At 39.1% G+C, this 22,597-nt stretch overlaps 1 long non-coding RNA gene across 1 annotated transcript; it reads left to right on the top strand.

Moving 5' to 3' along the window:
* Nucleotides 1–20,091: 20,091 nt before the first annotated feature.
* On the top strand, nucleotides 20,092–21,082 carry LOC311079210. The gene is made up of 3 exons (XR_014605356.1): nucleotides 20,092–20,109; nucleotides 20,612–20,667; nucleotides 20,942–21,082. It is a non-coding gene; the product is annotated as an uncharacterized lncRNA (long non-coding RNA).
* Nucleotides 21,083–22,597: the final 1,515 nt, after the last annotated feature.

Below are 22,597 nucleotides of genomic sequence, written 5' to 3'. Positions count from 1 at the left end.
ATAGAAGTCTATAATGTGTTAAGTGTATGCAAGGTCAAAGAGATGTGTTTTTAGTCTAGCTTTGAACTGACAGTGTGTGTCTGCTTCCCAGACAATGTTTGGAAGATTGTTCCAAAGTTTTGGTGCTAAAGGGGAAAAGGATCTGGAAATTTGATTTGGATCTGGATCAGGAAAATAAAATGCAGTCGATTTTGATATTCTAGGTATTATCAACTGGCGGGAATTTTGAGATCGCAATAGACGTGAAGGACTATAATGCATTAAGAGCTCGCTCAAGTACTGCGGAGCTAAACCATTAAGTGCTTTGTAAGTGATCAGCAATATTTTAAAATGTATACAATGTTTAATAGGGAGCCAGTGCAGTTTTGACAGAACCGGGCTAATATGGTCATACTTCCTGGTTCTGGTAAAAACTCGAGCAGCTGTGACCAGCTGTAGTTTGTTTATTAAGTGTGCAGGGCAACCACCCAGTAGAGCATTACAATAATCTAGACTTGATGTCGTGAACGCATGGACTAATTGTTCTGCATTTTTCATTGACAGCATATGGCGTAATTTAGATATATTTTTAAGATGAAATAATGCGGTTTTACAGATGCTAGACACGTGAAATGAAAGATTGGCATCAAAGAGCACACCCAGGTTCCTAACTGACGATGAAGACTTAACAGAGCAGCCATCAAGTGTTAGACAGTATTCTAGGTTATTACTTGAGAAAGTTTTTTGTCCAATAATTAGAATCTCTGTTTTTTCAGAATTAAGTAGTAGGAAGTTGCTAGTCATCCAGATTTATATCAGCTATGCATTCCGTTAATTTTGTGAATTGGTAAGTTTCGTCAGTGCGTGAAGAAATATAGAGTTGAGTATCATCAGCATAACAGTGAAAACTAATGCCATGCTTCCTAATGATATCTCCTAATGGTAGCATGTACAGAGTGAACAGCAGCGGTCCTAGTACTGAGCCTTGTGGTACGCCATACTGAACTTGTGATCGATGAGACATCTCTCCATTTACTGCTACAAACTGATAATGGACAGACAAGTATGATTTAAACCATGCTAATGCAATTCCACTAATGCCAACATAATTTTCGAGTCTATTTAAAAGAATGTTATGTCCAATGGTGTCAAATGCAGCACTAAGATTGAGTAACACTAATAGAGAAATACAACCACGATCGGATGATAAGAGCAAATCATTTGTGACTCTAACGAGAGCCGTCTCGGTACTATGGTACGGTCTAAATCCTGATTGAAAATCCTCGCAGATATCATTTCTTTCTAAAAAAGAACATAGTTGTGAAGATACCGCCTTTTCTAGCATCTTTGACAGAAGGTAGATTCGAGATCGGCCTGTAATTGACTAATTCTGTATGATCAAGTTGTGTTTTTTTAACAAGCGGTTTAATCATAGCCAGCTTAAAAGTTTTTGGTACGTATCCTAATGACAAAGATGAATTAATGATATTAAGAAGAGGATCTATGACCTCTGGAAGCATCTCGTTCAGTAGCTTAGTCGGTATAGGGTCTAACATACATGTTGTAGATTTAGATGAATTAACGAGTTTAACGAATTCTTCCTCTCCTATAGCAACGAATGAATGAATCAAATTTTTCCTCAAGGACACTACAATGCACTGCATGATGCGATTCTGTAGTAGACGGTTGCATAGTTATAATTTTCTCCCTGATATTATCAATCTTTTAAGTGAAGAAGTTCATAAAATCATTACTGCTGTGCTGCCTGGAATTTTTTTTCTTTAGGTTAGTTACTGTTACTGTACGTTAGTTTAGCCACTGTTTCAAATAAATACCTAGGATTTTGTTAATTTTCTTCTAATAGGGTTGAAAAATAAGCAGGTCTAGCAGCTTTTAAAGCCTCTCTGTACGCAATTGAGCTCTCTTTCCATGAAATGCGAAATACCTCTAGTTTTGTTTTCTTCCAGTTGCGCTCCATTTTTCTGGCTGCTCTCTTAAGGGCCCGAGTGTGTTCGTTGTACCACGGCGTTAGACTAATTTCTTTAATCTTCTTTAAGCGCAACGGAGCAACTGTGTCTAAAGTGCTGGAAAAGAGAAAGTTAAAAGTTTCTGTCGCAATATTGAGTTATTCTAAGCTATCTGGGATGATGAGATGATGAAACTGATCAAGAAGATTATTAATAAAGCAATCTTTAGTGGCAGAAGTGATAGGTCTAACATATTTGTAACACAGAGTCGGCTTTGCAGCCTTGGCTAAATTAAGTTTACAGAAGACAAGACAATGGTCTGAGATGTCATCGCTCTGCTGCAGAATTTCAACGGCATCAACATCTATTCTGTGTGATAATAAAGATCTAGAGTATGATTACGACAATAAGTAGGTCCTGACACTGGTTGTCTAACTCCAGTAGAGTTCAGAATGTCTTTAAATGCCAATCCCAATGCATCTTTTTAGTTATCTACATGTATATTAAAATCACCAACAATTGGGACTTTATCTGCAGCCAGTACTTACTCTGATAGAAAATCAGCAAATTCTTTGATAAAGTCTGTATGGTGCCCTGGTGCAGAGTGCGAATTACCCCACCATAATTGGGGGGTACTGCCCCTTCACTTCTTCTATGACCATCATGGTCCACTACCATATCAATCCCCACCGTGATCGACAAGTGCAACATGTGTTGTGCAACACACATACAAGGTCTAAACATGCGACAAACTGATAATCAGTAGGCTACAGAATATCTCATTGTTATTATATATCCAAAAGAGAACTGTTTTGATCAACTCCCAAAAGTTAGAAGTTAAGTGCACTGAAATACCATTCTAATTACTAGTAAAAGTAATACCTTTACAAGAAGCCTATTGCCTATTTCAGGGTTTTTCCTGGCTCAAAATGAGGCGGAGGTGGTAAAATCATAATAATGTATTTTAATAATAAGATAATTAAATGTGTATTTTTTTGTAGATCATCATATAGCCTAATGTGTTTCCCACATTTTTTTGTTGGTGGAGCTTGGTATCTCTAGGGGGGTCCGGAGTCCGGGGTCCGGGGTCCGATTTAGATATCTGCATCTGATCATCACATTACAATTATTCAAATTCTCAGTGTTAAGCATGATAATATGGTAACATATCACACTGAAGTAGGCTGATTTAAAATGAACATTTATTTAAAATAAAAGTTTTTCTTTTGGCAAAATTACATAATTCCTTAATAGCCTAAACAGAGGCTTTACTCCCTTCAAGCTTAAATTGTCAATGTTTCATTACATCACTGTTTGAAAACACTCAGAATAATTTTTTGTACCTAACTAGCTTTTTGTCATTCAACGTTGACACTTGCTTGAGAAGTTGAAGTCGTTCTCTATCTCCGTTGCTTCTAGCCACGGTGGTTAAAATGGTACGGTCCACAATAGGGGTGTCTGAAATCGCTTTACATTAAAATGTTCCTACAGTGAAAATAGGAGTTGACTTGTATTGTATCTGTAATCATATTTTTTCACAATATCAGAAAAATTATCTGACCCCCCCAAAACTGTAATTTCTGTCCCTTTGTAATTCAAACTATGCCCTGGTGGCCTGTATACAGTAGCTAGCACAAATCTCAAACGTGATTTATCATTTACACTATATATTGTTACATTAAGAACCAACACTTCAAAAGAATTATATTTGAAACTAGACTTCTTAGTAATTCTGAAAATATGACTATAAATTACAGCAACACCTCCCCCTTTGCCTTTCAGACGAGGTTCATGTTTATAACAGTAATCTTGCGGGTGGACTCATTTAAAGTAATGTAATTGTCTGGTTTTAGCCAGGTTTCTGTCAAACACAGCACATCTAGGTTATAATCTGTACTCATATCATTAACAATAAGTGCTTTGGAAGTAAGGAATCTGTGGCGAGCACGACGAGGTCGAGGGCCGTGGGAGGACGGCGCGAGGCCGGTGGCGCGATTGATAATGAGTGACACGTACGCGACGCACCGGTCTCGTATCTCTCACGGAGGAGCGGAAGCATAAAAGGAGGAGCGATGACAGTGGTGATGGAGAGAGGAACAGGACTTATGTTGTGTTTTGTTTCTGTTTTATTGTGACAGCAGAGAGGGGCTGTCTCCGTGAGGGGCTGCTGTCTTTTACTTTCGTTTTGTATTTGTTTTATTTTTATCATTAAAATGTTCGCCGGTTCCCGCCTCCTTCTTCCCATAACAACATACCTCATTACAGAATCGAATAATCAGCAACCCAAGCAACTATTTTCATCACTCCGGCGAACAGGAAGGGGGCCAGAGCAAATTACAGTGCCTGACATCGTACTTGCGAGTTCACACACCTCTTTAATAATAATTTTAGTGATCTCCGACTGGCGGAGTTGAACATCACTAGTGCCGACATGAATAATAATCTTAGAGTATTTACGATTAACATTAGCCAGCAGTTTTAAATTTGCTTTGATGTCAGGCGCTCTGGCTCCCGGCAAATGTCACGGGTGGCTGGTGTCTCTATTTTCACGTTCCGTGTAATAGAATCGCCAATAACTAGGGCACAATCAACAGGATTCTCAGTGGGTGTTTCACTGAGTGGGGAGAACCTGTTTAATGTTGTAATCGGAACGGAAGAGCGGTGTTTTGTCTCGCGACTACAGCGTCTCACGGTCACCCAGTTGCCCTGCTGCACGGGCTCTACTTCAGCTGGAACCGAACAATGTAAAGAGTTCACTAAGCTAGTCGCATCCAAAGCAGTATCTAAAACCCTTGCACTCTTACAATTAACCTTGATTAAAACTTGAATGCATGTCTCTACTTCTGAAATCTTCCCTTCCATTATCACATGTAAATCCTGTGCTGACAGAGAAGGATATGCTATATGTTACATGAAGTGCAAGTAACAATAAGAGGAGAAGATGACATGACTCACCGTGTCTGTTGACTGATCCTACTCACTTAAGTTGTTTGATGAACTCGTAAAAGGCGCGCGAGAAAAAAATAAAATAAAATAAATAAAGAGCGGACGGATGGCACGCTAACAGGCTAGCGAATTACTAGCATGTTGTACTAGCAATAACGATTTAGATTGAAGCTAGCGATGTCAGGTTAATGTGTGATGCTGAGTAAGTTATATTTAGCAGTATAAACAATAAGGAATGATAGTAAATAATGATTCAAAACAGAAAGATATACAAAGCTTACAGACGCAAACCAACGCAACAGCAGCAAGCAGGAGCAACTAGTCTTCCCTTACTCTTCATTATGTCTTTTTTAATGCTTCAAACCCTCAAGCCCCAAACTCCATCACTGGTCAAACTCACTCCTTTATCTCACACGTTTCTTTCTCTTTGACTGGAGCCTCAAACGGAGGGTTTTTAAAGGCTCTCAGTAACCAGTATCACCAGTCTTCACTACTGAACTCAACCCTTCTCTCTTCAGTTCAAACAGCAACAGATAAAAGTGGCCCAAAACAGAGAAACTCAAACATGGGGTCTGTCCAAATACCCACACTTGGCCACTAGAGAGTATGTGCACGCAACAGGCTATAAGTGAGCACATTTTACTGGTGCAAACATGAGTATGTGTAAATTTTACAACATTTGCAAATGCTTTTATCACTTAATTAAAAGTACCATCATTACTAGTAAATCGTGTTACATAGGCACTGCTGTACAGACACTTAGAGGTTTATTTAAAAATGCAAAGATGTGAGAATCAAAATAAAAGCTCTGTAAACACTTGCATTTTTACAACACCATAAGTGTGTCAAATTAGGTAATCAGAAGTTCTACACACACTTGCGGTCTTCATGCCCACTTGAACACTTGGGCCAAATACAAGAAAAAATGTCATGCAAGTGTAGCAGGTGTGAACATTTATTTTGTGAATCCACTTGCCATGACCATTTTTGAGTTTTCTTCATTCTTTCCGTCCGCCAGTGACACACTAGAGTGAATCTGAGTAGACACAACACAGATAACACACCGCTACACACTTAGACAAATGGTGAAGTGCAAAGATTGCAAGAATGGAACGGCCATTTATGTCAAGATGATCAGGGATGAAACACGAGTTATGCAGTCCAGCAATATCATTAAAGCAGCTGTTTAGTTGTGAATGTTCAAATGTAAATTGTAAATGTTCATATCATTTTTTGAAGGTTCATATTAATATAGACTAACACTGACACAGATGTCAATATGCAAATATAGAGAAACAGAGGAAGACAAACACAAATAAGGAGGAAGTAAAATATGAAAATTTGTTTTAGAGAAATACACAAATGATGTGATGAGCTGAATGAGGGATGAGAGCAGATATAATAATAGCGTAGTGTAAATCTGCAGACAGAAACATCAGACTCAGGACAGAAACACACGACCTCTAAAGTAAGAACATGTTCATTCTTCAAACACAATTACACTTTCAGATGTTAATATTGTCTCAATGATTATGTTCAGTGAATTCATGCTGCTGTTCAGATACTAAATGAAATTGTCATATTTTACTCCAAAATGAATCTGGGAATGTTTGATGTCTGAGTTTTCTTTCTCAGAAATGGACCAAACTCTATATTTGATTCTTCTTCTCATTGGTGAGTGTGTTTGTTGTTTTATTTATGGTTTATAGTTTCATCAGGTTTGACCCTGTTATGAAAAGCATTAAATCAAACGCTCTCTTTCACAGCTCTCTGCTCCGTATCTGAATGTGTTCAGCGTCAGTATCACTTTATAAACGTGTTGAAGACCTGGACTGAAGCTCAGAGATTCTGCAGAGAGAATTACACAGATCTGGCCACCGTTGACAACATGAACGACATGAACGAGCTGAAGAAGAGTGTGAATGGAGTTGGTCAGGATGTCTGGATTGGACTGCAGAAGAAGAGTGTTGATAAATGGCAGTGGTCTTCAGGTGAACCTGCGCTCTATCTGAACTGGGGACCTAGACAACCTGATGGCAGAGACGAGGGTGCTTTCATGAAAAATGGAGAATGGCATGATGTGTCATGTAGTGACAGCCGGACTTTCATCTGCAATTCATCTAACAGTAAGTGCAGCTCCATACAATCACAATAAACATTCATTTATAAAAGATACACCATAAACTGTACTGTAAAATCTAATTAGTTAGACTTACTTAAAAGCATACAAACTAATTGCCTTACAAAAAAAAAAAAAAGTAAAGTGAAATAGGAAAAGTATGTTGTACTGACAAAAGCTTAGTTGGAATAGTTCAGTTATACAAGAGTTCCAGTAACTAAAAAAGAACTGAGAGTACTTGATCATTTACTGCGCTACTGGACAACCTGAAGGCAGATATTGTGGAATGATGTCAAATGGACAATTTCATGATTTGTCATGTAGTGATAATCATCATTTCGTCTGCAACAACAGTGAGTGCTGCTATTTAAAACTACCGTTCATTTATAGATGCACCATATACCAAATATGACGGCTTAAAGACAATTTCTACTAACACACACAGTCTTAACCTATAAATTAAAGGTAGAGTAGGCAATTTCGGAGAGGCCAGCAATATCAAGTTAGCTTTGAAAGCATGAGATCCCACTCTCCCTTCAGAGTCTCCAAACCCACGGCTCCTTTAAAACACAAGAACACACACAGCAGAGTCGGCTAAGCGTCACAAGCAAGGTTATAATCGTAAACGAAAACCTCCGTCTCTCTGTCACTCAAGTGCACACACACACACACACACACACACACACACACACACACACACACACACACACACACACACACAGCCCCTCCCCTCCGTGCACACCGCGTCTCCATGAAAACGAGTGTTCGTTGAAAGCAAGTTTGCGAAAGGTTGGTATTGTGAACACCTTTACACAATCACACATTAAAAAGTGGTATGAAAAATATTTTAAATTCTGAATACAATTTTGTCAGTGTGTTAATGTCGACCCGAGAAGTGATTGCGCCTTCTTTAGAAAGTTAACTAGTCGCGAGTTTGAGGTAAAATGCAGTTGGGTTGTCGATGTCAAAACACTATATAAGCTGTGATTCTGTCATTTTTTACTCTTACAATGTTTGCTGCTTCAGTCCAGATGAGTATTGAATTGGGTACATTTAGTTTAGGCAGTAGCGGTTTTTGGCACGGGCGAACCGGGCAATCGCCTGGGGCGGCATTTTTGGGGGGGCGGCGCCGCCGGCACGAGCAGAAAAAATAATAATAATAAATAAATCTGTGCCGCGAAGCGGTTTTCTATTATCTATCATTTCACTGTGTGGGGATCCATATAGTTATCTAAGTCAGTCACACCTCGACTTTCTTCCAAATAACGCACATTTCATTCATAATATTATAAATACAGGCCTCTATATTTCCTGCACATTTTTGTTTTTCTGAATTGTCTGAATGGCTAATAAAAATAGGTAATACAAAACGATTACTTGGTCACCACCACCAAGGTGAATTGGTTTAGTCTTGACTTCTGGTCGTGACTCGTCGTGAGTGACAGTTGGTATGGGGGGATCAGGGGAAATCTGTTGATTGTCGATGTCGAGTGCCAAATAAGAGATGGACAAGAAAGGTCAAAGCCATCAGGTGCCCAATTTAGAAACGAGCGAAAGATAAAGGTATGCAACTATGTTTTCTCTGTATCCATGTCATGAATGAAGGGGCAATATTAATTGGTGGGTATAACTGTTAATTGTTAGCCTTTTTGCTATGATTCTTGCTATGCTTAACAATAATTCGGTTTTAACTCAAACACGAGATCTAATTTCACCATCATATTGTGCTTTGCAACAAAACTGTTACAAGTTCAGTTATTACACTGCAAAAAATGCTTTTCTTACTTAGTATTTTTGTATTGTTTCCAGTCCAAATATCAAACATTTCTTAAATAAAGATGCATAACGTTATTTTACTAAAGTAGTAAAATGACATAAGATATTAAGTCTTGATTTCTGGGGAAATAAATAAAAATTGAGTTTTTGCTTAAAACAAGCAAAACATGATCTGCCAATGAAGGGGGTCTCGCCCAGGGTGTAATTCAATGTAGAACCGCCACTGAGTTTAGGGTGTGAAAATTTTACAGCTGTGGGATTTGTATAGGGTGTGAATTTTGTATAGATGTGTAGATTTTTGGTACGAGGTAAAGAAATTTCAATGTTAATTAATGATGTCAAGCAGGCTACAACATATGCAGATTTGTATTGCTATTCAACTGCAATGATTTGCCATAGAGATGCTGCACATGCATCTAATGCTGCAGTCCAATTCATTGAGTAGCCTAGTTCATTTTGAGATGGTTCATCTTAATGTGTCATTATTTCTCAGATTGAGCTCCCTGACACTCTGACAGCAATGTCTTGTGTGGCTCAAAAATGGGTTAAATACATGCTGTTCATGTACGTCTTCTTTAGTCTGTTGGCTATAGGGTTTTTCCTGGCACACGTCACTTACACATTTTGCACTTACTGCGGAGTCTAGTGTAAACTGTTCACATATGTACTGGTGTTATTGTTGAATACATATTTCTAAAATTGTATGGTGTTTTTGTTGAGTTATTATTACACAATACTTTGTTCTGACCATTTTTAATCTTGCCCCTGACAAACAACCTACATTTAAATAAAAAAAAAGACTAAAACTAATAAAAAACTAAACTAAAACTAAGCATTTTGACACGTGACACTAATGTAGTTATTTTCATGTTTTGCCTTTGGATTTATTATAAAATAGCTATAATAACAAATCATTAATGCTAATAAAATAATGCATTAAATACTTTTAAATATTTTTAGATTTAATTAAAAAAATCTAATTGGCAGATTTTTAAACATTGCTTTAAAAAGGACACATGAAAAAAGAGTGCTTTATAAAATTATCTTTAAAGCTGCTAAAATTACACAGACTTGTTTTCTTCTTCTGGTCTGTGTTGCTGTGGGTCTATTAGTCTGCATTTACACTACAGCACTAAATGCACAGGTTTATTTTGACAAATGTTTTGTCCTGTCCGTCGCTACGGTTATCACTGTCAATCATAACAATTTCAGGAGTGAGTGCGCTTCAATGTAACAGATTCACACCAGTAATTATTTTTATTTTTATTTTCTTGGCAATTGGCGTGCAGTTTTCATACTCTACACTTTGCCTATCCTGTTTTATAAAGGCCCACTTGAACATTCCTGGCCTCGCTCCCTGTGTGTGTGTGTGTGTGTGTGTGTGTGTGTGTGTGTGTGTGTGTGTGCAAAACATAAAGCAGCATAAGAATAATGAATAATGACCAGATCTAATGATGTCTGGATCGGTCTGTTCAGAGACTCATGGCAGTGGTCAGATCAGAGTAACTCCTCTTTCAGAGACTGGAATACTGGTGAACCTGATAATGTTGGAGGTGTTGAAAACTGTACAGTGATCAGACCAAATGCTCAGGGTCAATGGTTAGACTTCTCTTGCAACAACCAATTTCCTTTTGTGTGTCATGAAGGTGAGCAGATCCTCACAAACACACACAATCCATCCATCACCTCCAGATCTCTTAAAGCTCACGCTACATGTCTGACATGACAGATTCCTCCACAGTGTTTGTTCTGCATGTTGTTTTTGATCAGTCTCTCTCTAGTTTTTGCTTGTGGTTTGTTTTGAGTCCAGATAAACTGATTCTGATCAAAGAGACTCTGACGTGGCCTGAAGCTCTGAGATACTGCAGACAGAATTATACGGATCTGGTCTCGGTTCATTCAGTCGATATGCAGCGTCGTGTGATGAATGTGGTTAAACGTGCGTCTACTGAGGCGGTGTGGTTGGGTTTACGTCACTCCTGCACTGTGGGCCTCTGGTTCTGGGTGAGCGGAGAGACCGTGTGCTTTCATAACTGGGCTCCAGGAGAGGAGAACTGTGTGTCTGGAGTGAGATCTGGAGCAGTTCAGTCTAGAGGAGATCAGCGCTGGATCAGCCGTCCTGAACACGTCAAACTCAACTTCATCTGCAGCAGATATTAGGACTGAAGGATATGTTTGTGTTGTTCTTAAGCAAAATATTTTTTAACTGGCAAACACTTTTTTGTTTTAATCATTTACATTTAGTCATTTAGCAGACGCTTTTATCCAAAGCGACTTACAAATTAGGACTAAATTAAGCGAGTCATCATGAAGAGGCAAAAACAGCAACAACGCAAGAAGTGCTCAAAATACGAAGTTCAGGCATTATTCAGAGTAGCATAAGCCCGATAAGTGATGTTTCAAAGGGAAAGGATTTTTTTTTTTTTTTTTTTTATGAGGTTAAGTGCTCACGGAAGAGATGGGTTTTCAGCTGTCTTTTGAATGTTGTCAGGGATTCTGCATTCCGGATGAGGGTGGGGAGAGCGTTCCACCAGCATGGAACTGTGAATGAGAATGTTCTAGAAAGTGATTTTGTGGCTTTCTGTGATGGAACCACGAGACGTCGCTCGTTGACCGATCGTAGGCGTCTGGTAGAGATGTAGACTCGTAGGAGTGAGTGAAAGTAGGAGGGAGCTGAGCCTGTGATAGATCTGTAAGCAAGCGTCAGTGCCTTGAACTTGATGCGAGCAGCGAGAGGTAGCCAGTGCAGAGAGATGAACAGAGGAGTGACGTGGGCCCTCTTGGGCTCGTTGAAGACGAGACGAGCTGCAGCATTCTGGATCATCTTTAGGGGTTTGGTTGCACATGCTGGAAGTCCGGCCAGAAGAGCATTACAGTAGTCAAGCCTAGAAATGACCAGGGCCTGGACGAGAAGTTGTGTTGCATGCTCAGTTAGGAAAGGCCTGATCTTCCTGATGTTGTGCAGTGCAAACCTGCATGATCGAGCTGTCTTTGAAATGTGATCTGTGAAGGTCAGCTGGTCATCAAACGTTACTCCAAGATTTCTGACCGACCTTGATGGGGTGATTGATGATGACTCTAGCTGGATGGTGAAGTCGTGCTGTAGAGACGGATTGGCAGGGAGGACGAGAAGCTCAGTCTTTGCCAGGTTGAGCTGCAGGTGATGTTCCTTCATCCATGTGGAGATGTCCGCCAGACAGCTTGAGACCCGTGCAGCTACTGTGGGATCATCTGGTTGAAATGAGAGGAAGAGCTGCGTGTCATCAGCATAGCAGTGGTAGGAAAAACCGTGTGCCTGTATGATGTGTCCCAGTGATGTAGTGTAGATGGAGAAGAGGAGAGGACCAAGAACTGAGCCCTGGGGAACCCCTGTGGTCAGTTGATGTGCTCTGGATACCTCGCCTCTCCATGCGAACTTGAAGGACCTACCTGTGAGATAGGACTCAAACCAGTGGAGTGAAGTTCCTGTGATGCCCAGTGATGAGAGGCTGGACATTAGGATCTGATGATTCACAGTGTCGAAGGCAGCAGACAGATCCAGGAGAATGAGGACTGAAGATTTGGAAGCAGCTTTTGCGATCCGTAGGGCTTCTGTGACTGACAGTAATGCAGTCTCAGTTGAATGCCTTCTTGAAGCCAGATTGGTTGACATCCAGCTGGTTGTTTAGAGACAAGAAGGATGTTACTTGGTTGAAAACAGCTCTTTCAAGTGTCTTCGCAATGAATGGTAGGAGAGAGATAGGTCTGTAATTCTCTACAAATTATGTGTTTAGCGTTGGTTTTTTAAGCAGTGGAGTAACCCGAGCCTGCTTGAATGCTGTAGGGAAAGTGCCAGTATGGAGGGATGAGTTGATGATGTGTGAGTGATGGTAGAAGTGTGGGAGAGATGGCTTGTAGAAGGTGTGAGGGGATGGGGTCAAGAGGGCAGGTGGTAGGGTGACTGGAGAGGAGAAGTGTAGATACTTCTTCCTCCTAGCGAAGAAAAGGAGGATAGAGGGATATTGGCTGTGGAAGGGGTCGGTCTGGGTTCCTGTGTGTGTGGAGCTGAGAACTGATTGCTGATAGATGTTGTTTTGTTGGTGAAGAAGTTTGCAAAATCGTCAGCAGTTAAGGAGGAGGCGGGTGGTGGTGGAGGTGGACAGAGGAGAGAGTTGAATGTCTTGAAGAGTAATCGTGTGTTGGAGGAGCTGTTGATCTTGTTGTGGAAGTATGAAGATTTTGCAGCATGAACATCAACAGAAAAGGAAGAGAGGAGAGATTGATACATACTCAGGTCAGATGCGTCTTTTGATTTGTGCCATTTCCTCTCCGCTGCCCTGAGTTCAGTCCGGTGTTCCCGAAGAACCTCAGATAACCAGGGGTTAGAGGGAGTAGCGCGTGCCGGCCTGGAGGAGAGAGGGCAGATAATGTCTAGAGAAGAGGTTAGAGTGGAGCATAAGGTATCCGTTGCGGTATTCACATCCAGAGATGAGAATTGTGAGGGTGGGGGAAGAGAAGATGACACAGCAGAGGAAAGAAGGGCGGGAGAAAGTGAGCGCAGGTTTTGCCTGAAAGTGACTGGTGGTGGGGTTGGTGGTGCAGGGGTAGAGAGTTGTAGACTGAAAGTAATGAGGAAATGATCTGAAACATGGAGAGGTCTCACCTAAATGTTGTCTGTGATGCAGTTGCGTGTGTAAACCAGGTCCATTTGGTTGCCTGATTTGTGAGTATCTGTGGTGATGAGTCGTTTGAGATCGAAAGAGGCTAGGAGAGAGGTGAAGTCTGTTGCATGCGGCTTTTCGAGATGAATGTTGAAGTCACCGAAGACTAGAAGTGGGGTGCCGTCCTCAGGGAAAGTGGACAGCAGCACATCCAGCTCATCTACAAAGTTACCCAGCTGACCTGGGGGGCGATAAATGACTACAATATGGATCTTAACCCTCTGGGGACCACAAACGCGCCCGCACGTTTTGCTCGTTTTTTTTTTTTTAGCAATGAAAATAAACACTAAATGCTCTGTTAATTTTGATCTTTCATTTTCGTGTAATACATCAATCGATCCTGTTCAGTTTCTATTTTTTTTCTGTATACTCACAATAAAAATAAAGTGTTTTGCTTTTTGACAAATAAAGAAAAATTAACATGATGCGATTTCTGCCTTCTCTCTGTCAGTAAACTCCCATTTGAAACGCGTTCGAAAATGATCTATAACTCCGCGAAAATTCAGTCAAACAGGCAAACAGACCCACGGGCATAAAGCTTGAGATCGCATCTTTTAAATGAAGTCATTTATATAAAAAACAAATATTCTCAGCTTCTGTAATCTGTATAAAAAGAGAGCGACTCCTGTCGAGCTCATTAGGAGCTCATTCACAGTAATGTGACCACTCCCCGGAGAGCGTGTGCTATTCAAACGCAAATTCTGAGAACTATTTCAGAGCTGTGAAACGCCCACATCAGCTGTAAACAAAGCGCGTCGCGACTCCTCGAGAGTGAGACATTATAGCCTACCTTATGGAGAAAAGATTCCTCAGAACAGTGCTGATGAGGAGCAATATCTCCTGAAATGAGGAGCAGATTCCGCTGAGGAGTGAGGTAGGCTGTTTTCTTTTCTCACGTGTGGAATAACGTTATGGAATAACGTTAGTGTAGGCCTATGTAAACCGCAAAAAGATGAATCGCATTTCTATAATATGACTCGCCTTTCTGTGAGATGAATGAAGGGGACATATTTGTAAAGACTGTTTAGCCTAAATATGAATCGCGCGTCTGTGTGTGAAAGAATAAACTGCTTTGCTATAGCCTACTGAGATGAGTAAAAATCGACTGGAATATGTTGAAATAAAATGTATTTGTATAAGCAACGTATTAAACTGCAAAAAAAATACTATTTTTGTCAAAAATAAATTCATAGACTAAGATGTTAGATGTTCCAATGTTGGTTATATTGAAACTAATGAATACATATGATAAAATGTAGGCCTATAATCTTTTTTTTTTTTTTTTTTTTACAAAGAAAGAGTACACTTGAAATATTGTTGAAATTGTAATTATTGTTGTAATTGTAACATTTTTAATAAAATAGCAAAACATATTTACAAGAGAGATGTAAGCGAAATCTTAAATGGTCAATATAAGTCTTCTTCTAAATACATCTTTTGTCCTTGCATTGTGGCTCAGTCAGTTTCACACCTGAGTGAATGGCTCATTATGCAGAGTGGGTGGGACATTCATAATCTAAGGTGTAAACTACTCCTCCCCCTCGCATATTGGCTTTCCAAGCAAAACCTGTTTTACACCATTTAAATCAATGTATTTTTTTTTGTGAACGATAAAGCAAGACTATTTTTACATCATTTTGAAGCTAGAACTCAAAGGGACAACATCCATTAGTCAAAAGTCTTGTGGACACATATTTAATATGTGTTTTGTGGTCTTAATTCAGCAACTTTCATTTAAATTTTTTCCAATAACCACGCATAAACATTATTCTCTTAAAGGAATACTCCACCGTCTTTTCATATTAAACTATGTTATTCCCTAAACTAAGACGAGTTGATACATACCTCTCTCGTCTCAGTGCGTGCACTCAATCGCTCTGGCGCGCGGCGAAACTTTGTTCACTCAGTTCATTCAATACGGGCCAAGCAGAGAAGCTACTAAACACCTCCACGTTTTCCCTATTTAAACACAGTTACTCGCGTAGTGTAACTCGACCTAGGACGGTGACACAAAACAAAACGTTGCGCTTTTCTAAGCGTGTAAAATGGATAACTATATTGTATGGCGGAATACCATAGCAAGTGCTTATGAGCACTTCGTCTTGGCGGAGTAATATCTTCACCAGAGGGAGCGGGGGCCGGTGAGAGGATTTTTCACGAGTGAAGATATTACTCCGCCAAGTCGAAGTGCTCATAAGCACTTGCTATGGTATTCCGCCATACAATATAGTTATCCATTTTACACGCTTAGAAAAGCGCAACGTTTTGTTTTGTGTCACCGTCCTAGGTCGAGTTACACTACGCGAGTAACTGTGTTTAAATAGGGAAAAGGTGGAGGTGTTTAGTAGCTTCTCTGCTTGGCCCGTATTAAATGAACTGAGTGAACAAAGTTTCGCCGCGCGCCAGAGCGATTGAGTGCACGCACTGAGATGAGAGAGGTATGTATCAACTCGTCTTAGTTAAGGGAATAACATAGTTTAATATGAAAAGACGGTGGAGTATTCCTTTAAAAATACAAACATCTACATACACGTTGCTCGCATATTATGGTAGCCCTGTTTGTGCTATATATCAGAACATCTCAAGGACCCCAAAAACAGCTTGGTCCCCAGAGGGTTAATGGGAGTTGTAAGTGTAATAGCATGATATTCAAATGAGTTGTTGTTGCATAGAGAAGAGAGCGCAGAGTATTTGCAATTGTTAGAAGCGAGAAGCCCTGTACCCCCACCTCTCCCAGACTGGCGAGGGGAGTGAGAGAAGGAGAAATTGCTAGAGAGAGCAGCGGGGGTTGCTGAGTCTTCTGGACGAATCCAGGTCTCAGTCAAGCCCAAGATACTAAGAGTAGAATGAGATGCAAAGGCTGGAATGAAGTCAGCTTTATTGACTGCTGACTGACAATTCCATAGACCCACGGAAAGAGAGAGAGGAGTGTGTGAGGATGAGAGAATGGGACGCAGATTGGCAGTATTGCGCTGCCTTTTGCGCGTGATGAAAGGGCGTTGCCGAGAGATAACGGGAATGTATTGAAAGCACATGTTGATTAAGGTGAACAATAAGATAAGAAGAGGGAAGAAAAAGGGAAGAGGAGATACTTAAGTGCCTTTCTGGTGTTCTTGCTCGGTGGAGTCGCGCAGGTAGAGTCGATGGTCTTTACCCGAGTCGGGCTTCACACGAGGATGCTGAACACGAGAGCTGAACGCTTCCGCTGACGCTTCCGCGACAGCGCGCAAATTACACAGATATACAGATGATGCTTTCACCGCTTGAGTGAGTACAGCTGTTTCGGTCGGGCAATTAAGTCAATAACGAAAATGTGCCGAATCGAAACTGCTAGGAGCAAATGCTTAAGTGCAAATTAGACTGCAATAATAATTTTCACTCGCGGCTGTTGTTTAATGTGGCAACGCGTCTAACTAAAATACAGAATTATGTGAAGTTAAAAATACAAAATAAGAAGAGAATCGAAGATAGGCTTACCTTGACTAAAATACAGCACTGAAATAACAGGAGAACAGAGTATTCTAGAAAAACACTTGCGCGCTCTTGCCGTGCCTCTTGTATGCTGGTCGCTGGTCCTCATCATCAGATCATCAGATAATGTGCTTATATCAGTACAATTAAATTAATTTCTGTAATTTAAAAGTATCATATAAGTCTTTTCTCTATCAATGTAATGTTCTTTGGGTATTTAAAATACTAATGTGCACTATATGTTTTAAAGACCCCATGACATCAACATTGACTTTTCATCTGTGCCTTTTAGAAACATTTACATATTAGTTCTCTTTTGAAAAAACGGCTCATTATTTTTACAGACCGTTCAGTCAAATATACTTGCTGTTAAATATAAAGTAGAAGATCATGATTCGAGGATGTGGCTCAAAGTATATTGGCTGTTTAAAATAAAAGCAAAGCACAAGCCACGTCAGTTGATTTCATGGGATCTTGTTATTCTGGTGGTGTGGCTTCTTTCTTCTCCTCACTCCTGTGTTTTGCACTAGTCATATATTTACTAATTACTTGTTTAAAATATGATTGTGAGCATCTATATGTGTCTCAATAAAATTAAATATGGTTTATTCTTAACGCTACAATATGTCTTTTTTTCGCCACTAGGGGTCGCTAACCTCTAACAATAACAAAGGCGTAGGTTGATGACGCAGTGATAAGAGGAATCATGGAACTTGCCGTCATGCTGATGGATCTAATAATGTTTGTGGATGTGTGAATACATTCATGTTTTTATTACATGGCTTGGTTTAATTCTAATGTAGAATGCATAGAATTATTTCTTGATATCAGACCGCTGCTAAGTATAACACACCGTTGCCATGAAATACAGAGTGTTGCTATGGACACAGGATTCTAACCGTAGAGACGGAACGGACTATTTTCTTTAGCGGAAGCAATACAATCGTTTTTAAATCAATAAACTCCTTTTTAAATCAATATTTTGTGCCAAATTATTGATTTATTTGGTAGGTAGCCATGTAATAAGCGGGATAATGTAGAGCGAGGCGGTTGTTAATAGCGAATACAAGCCCTTCAGGATTCAAGCTCCGCTTCGCGTCGGGGTCCTGATCAGCCTGTCGGGAGTTGTATTCGCTATAACAACCGCCTCGCTCTACATTAATGAGGATATTTCATTCAACCGAACTATCTACAAGTGCTGAATCACTACTCACACAGGACAGTTTATTTGACGAATTAAACTTGTGAGGTAACGCAGCGCTGTTTCACTTGGTTTAATGTTACACTATCACACTAAACTGCATTTGAGTGTGTTGAAAGTTATAATGTTATTTATTGTGTTAGTTTGTTGGCTATATGAGACTTGCAGTAAGCTAGATCATAGGTCTCGTCAAGTCTTAAAGCTCTGTCAAGTCCAAGTTTGTCGAGAAGCTCTCGCCATCTCGAAAATGACATACCAATATTGATCATCGTTTTAGTTGTCCTTTTGTCCCAAAGTCTGTTTGCAATGGTCAATAGTGATTGAACGAAACAACAACAGCGTGAGCGTGGCGATAAACATTACGCAGTTGTCCACGTCTGTTGCCATGGTTACTGTGGCAGTACGAGCAGAAACCAGGGTTAACGCGGATATTACGTCATTGACAGGCAACAAGTGACAAGAAACGGGCACTGTTTAAAATTGTGAAATTCTTGGAAACATTTAGGATAATTGATACACAATTGAAAGAAATATATAACACTATGCAAGTGGTTTTTGGATATTTTGATACAAAATTCTTACATATTGTACCTTTAAAGGAAAACTAGGAGTTGAGTATAAAGTATCTTGTGTACCATGTGAATAGCGCCGGGGTGTGGCGGCCTCGCTCTTCAGAGATAATGAAGGGACTACGAAAAGACTGTATATCTCCATGGTTTCAAACGGATTACATAAACTGAGAATATTTATTTTTTATATGAATTACTTCATTTAAAAGAAGACAGTTCATTTTCTGAAGCGTGTCAGAATGGACTTCACTGACAGAAAGACGGCAGAACTTGCATCATGTTTTTTTTGTTTTTTTTGCGAAAAGCACAACAGTGTACACAAAGTAGACACTCAACACAATAAAATGATGTATAACACTTATATCATTACTATGAACAGTCAAATCCTATACTGAATGGCGCTAAAAATAGGTCAGATATATGCGGTGCTTGCCTTGCATTATGATCTCTCTACAACTAACGTCCAGACACACTTAAAAAAAAAAAAAAAATGTACTTAATATTTATTTTGCGCGCATACTTTTGAAATAAATGCACTAAATGCACTCTTAACTAAGTTAAGTTAACAAAGAAAATAAGTAACTTTACCTTTGCCAGTAAAAGTTTGTTGAATAATTTGTACTAAGTGGAAGTTCAGTTTGTAATACTTTTTACTCAAATAATATAACACAGAATTACACCACACTTTTAAACTGTATGCATTACTTAGAAACATCTATATAAATAAAACATTAGATATAGTGCAGACACCATATCTACATAATAGAAGTAACACTGTACTCACCCAAACACAGAGACCTCAATATTTGGTACACGATACACAATGAGGATAGTCAAGTCACCTTTATTTAAATAGTGGTTTCAAAGCAGCTTTACAGTGATAGCAGAAAGATAATGCAACAAAGTTTGTTTCTGCTGTTCAAGTTCATTGACGGTATCATTCGATGGATCATTTTTGAGTAGGGATGTCCCGATCAGGTTTTTTTGCCCTCGAGTCCGGTGCTGCGTTCCAAACCGCATACTTCCCTACTATTTAGTATGGGAAAAAGAGTAGGCGAGCGAAAAAGTATGTACGAATCCAAAAGAGTAGGCAAGAATTACCTGGGTGACGTACTAATTATCGCGAGATTCGGACTTAAGTGCGTTCGAATATGCCTACTTTCCTACTATATAGTAGGCGAAAACAGTACGTGAAGGAAGCAGTACGTTCGAAACATCAGCATTCATAAAAGAGTAGGCGAGAAGTTCCCGGATGGCTTACTGCTTCAGGACAGATTTTCGAGTGCTCAACCGATGGATACTCTTCTATCCCAGGAGGCCACGCGAGAGGATACGTCATTATCAAACATCGCAGAGATCAGCGGCGCGGGTGCTTTCAAATGTGAGTAAACACGGTTCCTTTTGTTAAAATTGCACGTGTTGAACTAATGTAGAGTAAACTGTTGAAGTGTTGGAGGTGTAAAGAGGTTACACAGTATAGTATAGTTGTGATTTTGCTGTAAAAACACGTTTTATTATGTATAACGTTAGCTAACAGGGGAGCTCCAGTAAAGACACGTAAGTTACGTCTCTAAAGTGGATTTACATAAGCCATATACATCTTAAAGACGCTTATTTTAAATGTCTATTTACATCTGACAGGAAAATCTTGAAATATCACAACATGAAATAGACATCTGAGTGATGAATGTGTGCTATTATGTAGAACAAATCTATAAAGTAACTAACGTTAAACATAAGTTATCTATTTTATTTGTCCATTAGTAGTTGATAAATTGAGGAACATTTATGTTGGATAAAAAGTTAAAACAACCTCAACATGTAAATGTAGTGTTGAGTTCATAAATCACAGAGGTAACGTGGATCTTGTCTGGATGTTACAGGGTCAGATGAACAGATGTGTGTTTATCTGGTGGAGAGTGGCTCATGAAGGCTTTGAGTGAGTATACTACAGAAATGAATAACTATTTAAATCTTAAATTGTAGTTTATTTTAATTATTGTAATTACAAACAGAGCTATTACAGCACCTTTCTGATTCTTGATTTCTGTGCATTTGCTGCAGATCTTTTGTGGTGGAGCAGGACCTGCAAGGGAAGATGATGGCGGCATTTGTGGAAAAAAAAACGTTTTTGTCTTCTAAATAATACTGAAATCAAATGACATTGTGCGGTTAAAATTACTGCTTTTGTGTTATGTTTGTGCATTTTGTAGGATCTGAAATGTCAGCAGGCTGGTGTGAGCACTGAGGATGAGGAGCCCAGAGCTGAATCCTGGAAACGGTGCCATGGATGAGACCCTCCATCACTCCACCTGCCCTTATGAGACCCTCCATCACTCCACCTGCTCTTATTGCCTCAGATTGTGAAGCACAACACATCACGCAACAACCTCCGGCATGAAGGCACGGCTCACCTCGGGCGGTCAGCTGATTCATCAGAATAAAGCCGCAGAATGGGAACCGCTGTGTTGAGATGGCAGAAGGATGTGGGGTTCAGCGCCTGTAGCCTACATACATGATTGTAGTTTGAATAAAGCTTTGTTTCATGTGTTGACTTATGCATTTGTTTATTGTGTGATGGTGACTTTCATTCATTCTTTTACTAATTTATTAATATTTCTCATTGTTGTCAGTAAATAAAATATAATTATTTAATTAATGTTTTATTTAATTGTTTGAAAGAAAATGTAGATATGTTCATTATATACACATCTAGAGTGTATTAAATCATGCATAGCTATGTCATATGATATACATTACATTTTGTTTGTTTTATTGAAATCATTTTCAGTAAAAAGTAATATAATTAAGTATTGGTCAGCATTTATCTTTGTTATTATTTTATGTTTTGGGGTGGGATAGCAATGCAATTCATTCTGGGGTAATATTAATTTTTAATATTAATGATACTTAAATTTTTCGAGTACAAAATCAACAGTTTTCTCCAAAGGCGAATCTTCGCACAGCTGCCCTTTGTGCAGACATTACAAACGCTGAGGAAAATTCTAGGTAGGGCTGTCGAGTTACTGATGTTAAGATATATTTATATATATATATATATTATGGGTTTGCATACATACATGAGATTTTTTACACAGGATAAAGAACCTACAAGGTTGAATATCTTAATATATATTCTTAAATAATTCATTATAATACATTTAAAAAAAAAGCTTTTTTTGTTTTGTTATTTATAGGCCTGAGGGATGAAACGAGAGTTAAATTCAACAAGAAAAAGAGGAATACATAAAGCAGTAAGCCACTTTGGCTTGTGGATGAAAATGTTTGGATATTAAATAAAATAAAATTAACAACATATTCAAGAGATGACAATTTTGGGATTTCGTAATAAAAATAAATAATATCGTTAAGGATAAAACGGTGGGTCACATTAGTAGGGTTAAATATAAGAACTTAAATCAACCCTAAATGTATTCACAAAATAAATGGGCAGCAGTTTCTTCAAAAAGAACACAAAATGAGCAAGTTTAATCAATATCAAGATATTTACAGATAGATGAATTAAACGTGTCCGTTCGAATCTTTTAAGTTGTTGCGCGTGTGATAACGCGTCGTAGGTCGCATGATAACGTAAACATGGCAGATGTCCGGTTCGCATTCATACTCAACGAGATCTGGCTATAAAGTACCTACTCTTTTAGCGCTCGTTAAGTAAGTACTTATTGAAATTAAGTACCTACTCATTGAGTATGCGGTTTGGAACGCAGCCCGAGTCATTTGATTTTGAGTATCTACCAATACCGAGTCCCGATCCGATACTTCTATAATACATAAAAAAAGAATAAAGAAGAGCGAAAAACAGATCCAGTTCCTTATTTTTTATTTAATTCACCTTATTTTAACATTCA

This window comes from Abramis brama (assembly GCF_963993115.1).
Source record: "Abramis brama genome assembly, chromosome: 3".
NCBI lineage: Eukaryota > Metazoa > Chordata > Actinopteri > Cypriniformes > Leuciscidae > Abramis > Abramis brama.
The sequence above is the reverse complement of the archived record's forward strand: the minus strand, read 5'-3'. Positions and strand labels throughout refer to the sequence as shown.